The sequence below is a fragment of the Mus caroli genome, chromosome 11 (assembly GCF_900094665.2).
Source record: "Mus caroli chromosome 11, CAROLI_EIJ_v1.1, whole genome shotgun sequence".
Classification (NCBI taxonomy): Eukaryota; Metazoa; Chordata; class Mammalia; order Rodentia; family Muridae; genus Mus; species Mus caroli.
In genome coordinates, this window is record NC_034580.1 from 57,529,704 (window position 1) to 57,536,077 (window position 6,374).

Genomic DNA, 6,374 nt, shown 5'->3' on the forward strand with positions numbered 1-6,374 from the left:
AGAGCCACCCTGGCACAGCAGGACAAATTTTTATAGGAGCAAGTGAGGTGCTGAGAGAGGGGGTGTCCAGTTTGGCAAGCATGTAATAGAATGACTATAAGCCAACAGGTGGGTGCTCTGAAGCAAGACACAATCACAAATGGTCTGAAAATACTTCTGAAACAGACTAAACTTTGATTAACTGTTGCTGGGAAGTAGCTAGGGAGTAACTGGCCAAGGACAAGCCCTGAGGTCCTTTCTGGTACATGGGTGCAGCTTGGGTTCTGCTGCAGGTCAAGTTCTCAGGCTTCTTCTTGTTGTTGTTTAAATGGAGACGGCCCCTAAGATGGAGTAGGTTTGGGCTCTCATTACCTCATTTCTGGCCCAGTTAGAGATCTGATCAAACAGACCTCCATCCCTTTGAGCTGGCCTTCTCAGCTAGCTCAGCCAATGTGACTGTGCTCCAGGGTCAGTGAGGACCTCCTCTTACGTTAGCTCCTCAGAGGATCTTAACAACTAGGTCCTCCACACTAAATTCTTTTTCGTTGTTTGTGTGTGGTGCGTGCATCGATGTGTGCTTGTGTGAAGAGGCCTGGTAGATGTTGGGAGTCTTTCTAGGTGGCTCTGCATCTTGCTTATTGAGGCAAGATATCTCAGGCTAAATCACAGCTAGTTGAAAGATAGTCTTGGCTAGGTAGCTTTCCCATCTCCACTGACCAGGTCTACTTGGCATTTACGTGGTTACTGGGGACTTAAACGCTAGTCTGTAGCTTGGGCTGTAAGGACTTTACTGCTCAACCATCTCTCATGACTTTTAATTTTTTCTTATTTTTTTCGTCTGTGTGTATGTTTTGTCTGCTGGCGCCTCTCGTTCAGGTTAGGGGTTGAGGTGATAGGGACAGTGGGGCCACACAGGTTGGACCACATTTCCCAGAACTCCAGTCTCGGCCTCCCAGTGTCCCAGCAGCCCTTGTAGTCCGAGGCTGGGTGACTGGGGTCTTTCTGGCTTTGGCTATCTTTGTCTGTTGAGGTTGGGGAAGGGAGTCTCGAGCTCAGAGGTTTTGAGTGACTTTGGAAGTGGGAGTGGGGGTGGGGTGGAGTGGGGGGTTGGTTGTCATTTCCCAGCATCCGACAGGAGACGGTCTCCATGAGCAGGTGAGGGAGACCTGGCTGGAGAAAAGTAGAGGGCAAACACACACACACACACACACACACACACACACACACACACACACACACACAAATAGCAAGAGGGGCTCATGTCTGAAACGCTGCCTTCCTTGTAGACTTTGAAGGACCGAGAGGAAAGGATATCAAGACCGTGTGTCCACACAGTGAAGCTTGAGCCCACAGTTAACTTTCGCAAGGCTGGCAGACGCGGTGAACTGCAGCCACTCGAAGGGAAGCCCACTCCTGTTCTCGACCCCTTTCCCGGCAGGCAGCATCTCTGACTCAGGACAGCCTGTCTGTGGAATTGCATGCCCAGAGCTCTCCTCAGCGCTGCCGTCTGTGCCCTTTACCTGAGCTTCAGGGTGTATTCCTGGGTTCTCTTCCTTCCATGGGTTATAGCACTCTGATTAACTCATTTCCTGTCACCCTCTCCTCTCTTGTCCTCCTCCAGTGGGGCTGCCCTTTCATTATTTTGTGGCCTGGTTTAGCTAACAGAAATACCCAACCGTGTAGAGCACTGGTGAAAGTGTAAGGAGCTAGACAGTACATACTTGGCTCTGTGGTCTCTATGGGTTGGTTCAATTATAGCGCAAATGCAAGCACAGGCACTAAATAAATGGGCATGATTGTGAACCAAAGTTCATGATTGTGAACTGAAGTTCCTCCCCAGCCCTTCTCTCCAGGGTCGCATTGGTAGCCCTGGCTGGCCTGGAACTCCTCACTATGTAGATGGGGTGCCATGAATTCATAGTCCAGCTTCACACACCTATCTTATGTTGTGAGTTATCTATCCCCTCTGACCATTTAAAATGTAAAAATCTTTTTAGCCTAATCTGCCATCCAGCAGTACTTTGCCAGATCTTGACAGGGAAGTGGAATGAGGCTAATCTTCTGGCAGCTCTGGGAAGTGGATGCCAAAAGGAACAAAGGTTTACAGCCTGCCTTTCTGGACATGGAGAGAATAGAATTATGTCCAAGCTCCCACTGGCCTTCCACTTCAGCACCGAACACCTCAAGGCAGGCAGAGTGTTTGGCCCTTCCCCTTCCTAGTGCTTTACAGCTCTGTCTCCGCCCTGGGAGAGAAGAAATGGCTAGCCCTTGTCATTGCAGCTAGGTCTCAGGAGGATTGAACCTTCGCTCTTTTGGTTCCCAGTTTTCACAAAGTTGACACTGTTCTTTTCTTCATCATATAATGTTCTATGCCGTTCCCTCAGTTAGTGCATTTTCTGCGTACTGGCACACCTTTACCAACTTTGAGAACACTATATAGTCCAAGAGGAAATGAGTGTGTGTTCATGTGTGTGTGGATGTGTTTTGTGAAGTACTTCATATCATAAACTGTGTGGTTGGTATTCTATCCTGGAAAGAGAGTATCTGTCCTGGCTAGTTTCAGGTCAACTTGACACAAGATAAAGTCATCTGACTTATAAAGTGACACTTCAACTCGTAGACTCACCGTTCCCTTCTGTACATTTTATATGGATCACCAAAGTGCACATGCCTGGCATTTTGAATGGTTCTAGTGTTCAAAGGGGCAAACAGCCATGGTGAAATACAGATCCCTGGCAAGAGCAAGGCAGAGGATGCAGATTCCATTTAAGGGCATGTACGGAGCAGACCCAAGAACAAACAAAAACGAATCATTACACCTTAAAGGTTACAATCCTAAAACTTAGTCCACCCAAACCAAACGATTCCTAAGCCTGTTGGTGGTCCATGGTGATAATTTTAGCCTGTGGTGGCTGACGCAGGGGGATAATAGATTCAAGTCTGGGCTATACAGCGAGACCCTGTCTGAAACAGACCAAACATGGTTTATGTTTGCATTCAACAGACCCTCAGAGAACTAGCTTAAGAACTGTGATGCCTGTCTGCAGAGATGGCCTGCTGGGTAAGGAAGACGGAGTTCACATCCTCAGCCCGAGCACTGGCTTGTGCTGTAACCTGGTGCTGAGGACTTAGAAACACACGGATATGGATGGAGCTTGCTGTTCAGCCAGTTAAAGGGAGTCTGTGAAAACACACAGACTCAATAAATAGGGTGGAGGGCTGGAGAGATGGTTTAGCGGTAAAGAACACTGACTGCTGCTCTACCAGAGGACCAGAGTTCCATTCCCAGAACTGACATAGTGACTGACAACCAGCTGGAACTCCAGTTCCAGGGGAATCTGATGCCCTCTTCTGGTCACTGCAAGGGCTGCACGGATAGAGTGCACAGATGTACAAGCAAACAAAATACCCATATGTATATATATATAAAAGTAAATAAAAAGATAAGGTGGAGAATGATGGAGAGAAAGAAAATCCAACACTGAACTTTAGCCTGCACACCCATGTGTACATGTCAGCATACACACAAATAAATCACACACACACACACACACACTCACGAGAGAGAGAGAGAGAGAGAGAGAGAGAGAGACAGAGAGAGACAGAGAGAGAGATAGGGTAGGGATCTGATGGTGTANGAGAGAGAGAGAGAGAGAGAGAGAGAGAGAGAGAGAGATAGGGTAGGGATCTGATGGTGTAGCTCAGTGGTAGAGCATTTAGCTTAACCTGTGAGGCCCCTGGGTTCAAACCAGAACCACAACTAAAACTGGCAGAAGGTGTTACTAGCTTATAAAGCTATTGAGATGCAATTGTTACAGTGTGGCAGTTAGCATGTATCTGCTTACTTTAATAACTGCTCTATGCTTAACCCACTGCCACTGCTAGGTTAACTGACAAACTCCATCCCCCCCCTGAACAAATGGCTGATGACCTTGCACTGACGACTTGCACTGATGACCTTGCACTGACGACCTTGCGTGGTCATACTTGTTCCTTTCCATGCCCACAAAACATTGGTTTGTTCGTCAGTTACTCTGATGTTCAAGACCTGGCGGTTTGTTCCAGTTACCCCATTGGTAAAATTGCATTCATTACATTCTTGGATACTATGTAACTGAGGAAGTGAGTGAAGACAGGAGTTCTTTATAAAGTTGGTTGGAAACGCTTGCTAACGCCACTCCAGTTACAGGGTGTGTGAGGGCCCAGATCTTGTTTCTAAACAGTTACTTACAAAAAGGAGCAGGAGCTTCAGAAGGGCTGTTTCCATCCAAGTTTGGGGCAAGGCCAGTGTAGGACGAACTTGAGATATCATGTGAGAAGGCAATACATCACCCAGGGACCGGGGATGCAATGTCAGGAGGTTCACAGAGACCGTGGCTGTAAGGGACTAACACAGACTCATCTGTGTCACCGTAGATAACACAGAAAACTTCTAAACTGGTTAATTAGTGGAAAGGAGCTAAGCACAACCTTGCTTCTGATGCATTTTCAGCTAATGAAGAAAAATCCTCCTTACAGAATATTGCTCAGCAAATGTGGAAAGAGCAATAGAAAAATCACTTGTTTTGTAGACCTTAGTGGAGAAGCTGACACAGGCAAGGGTTACTGTTAGGTAACAACGTGACTAGGTACAAAATTGTGGGTACTGAGGCAGCCACACCGCCCAAGTGTCAGTCACAGACAGATAACCTTAGGAGGAGGAATTGCATTGGGACAATCTGAAGGTCACAACCTCATTAGTCAAATGTCACGTCAGCAGCGGTGTGTTGGCCTGACAGTGAGCTCTGGTGATGCAGGAGGAAATGCAACTGAGCAGTGCAATGGTTGGAGATGTTTAATTGGAGCTCAGTTAAGCCTTTGGCCTCAACTTCTACTTCCCAGAAGCTCCAGGACATATACCGCAGCCCATGCGAGACATGCATATGCTCTCAGCTAAATCCTGAATGTGACGATCAACACACCCTGAAAACAATAGAAGATTGAGAGTCTGTTCCAGGCACAGGAAACTGACAGAACAGGGCATGTGCAGACACGGACTGGCTCTACATGGGACATCAGGAAATGGACTAGTGGTTAGATGTTAGAAAGGACTGACCATTGTCTTTGAGGTACTATAGTTAGGTGAATGGCATTTTTTTTTTATGAGATGTATTTAGAGGTGAAGTGTCTTAAGTTACTTTTCTTTTATTTATTTATTTATTTATTTATTTATTTATTTATTTATTATATGTAAGTACACTGTAGCTGTCTTCAGACACTCCAGAAGAGGGCGCCAGATCTCGTTACAGATGGTTGTGAGCCACCATGTGGTTGCTGGGATTTGAACACCTGACCTTCGGAAGAGCAGTCGGGTGCTCTTACCCACTGAGCCATCTCACCAGCCCCCAAGTTACTTTTCAATATGGCAAAATATTAACTTTAAAATCTAGGTGGTGTGTACGGTTGATTTTATGATTTTAACCTTGTTCACATATTTAGCAATGCTCTTAAGAAAACGTTGTAGGAAATATTTGCTAAAGACCTGTTGAATCACTCATGGACCAGACAACTTTAAAATGGGAAAAAGGCACAGAGACAGGATTCTGTACTGTTATTCTATTTTTTTTTTTTTAAATAGGAGCCTTACTTGCTCCTGTGAACCAGTGGAAGACTTTATAAATGCATTATTTACAAAAAACGCACAAAGGTAAGAAACACAAAATTCCGCCCTGTGGCCTGTACCACGCCACACTCATCCCAGCGGAAAGAAGTGTTATCAAGGCATGAAGCAACATCAAGAATCATAGTAAACACACTTGTTATCCTTGACAAAACTGTGGGGCGAGCATAGTCTGAGCATGTCTTTAACCAGTGCTCTGTGAATACTACGAAGCCAAGATAACTAATGTCAGGAAGGCGAAAGCACTCCCGTTAGGATAGCCTGCACCTGCTCTTCATTCCCTGCTGTGCTGTCTAGTGATGCTACACTGTCAATATAAGCTTAGGAATTTATGGCACCAGAACTTGTTTCCTCTCACTTAGCTCAGGGGGCTTCCCTTGGGAACGGTGTCCCACCACTTTTGAGTCTCCATTCTTGAGCTGTCATTTCACAGTAAACTGTCAGACGTGACACATGGACACAGAGGTTGCTTTCGGTCCCGCCCATTCGCTTTCCATGTCGGTGATTCTACCCTTAACTACTCAACTCCAGTTTACAGAACTCACTGTCAATCCCACCAATATACTTGATCTTATGCAAGGCACTGGAGGGACAAGGGCGAGCAGGGTGAAGCTCAGCTGAGTGTTCTGAGAGTGTGACACTACGGAGAGTAAACACAACATTAATTAAACTGTAATTACAGTTTGTAATTAGAGTTTGTAAAAAAAAAAGTAATTAAAAAATTGGTGCCTGCCAG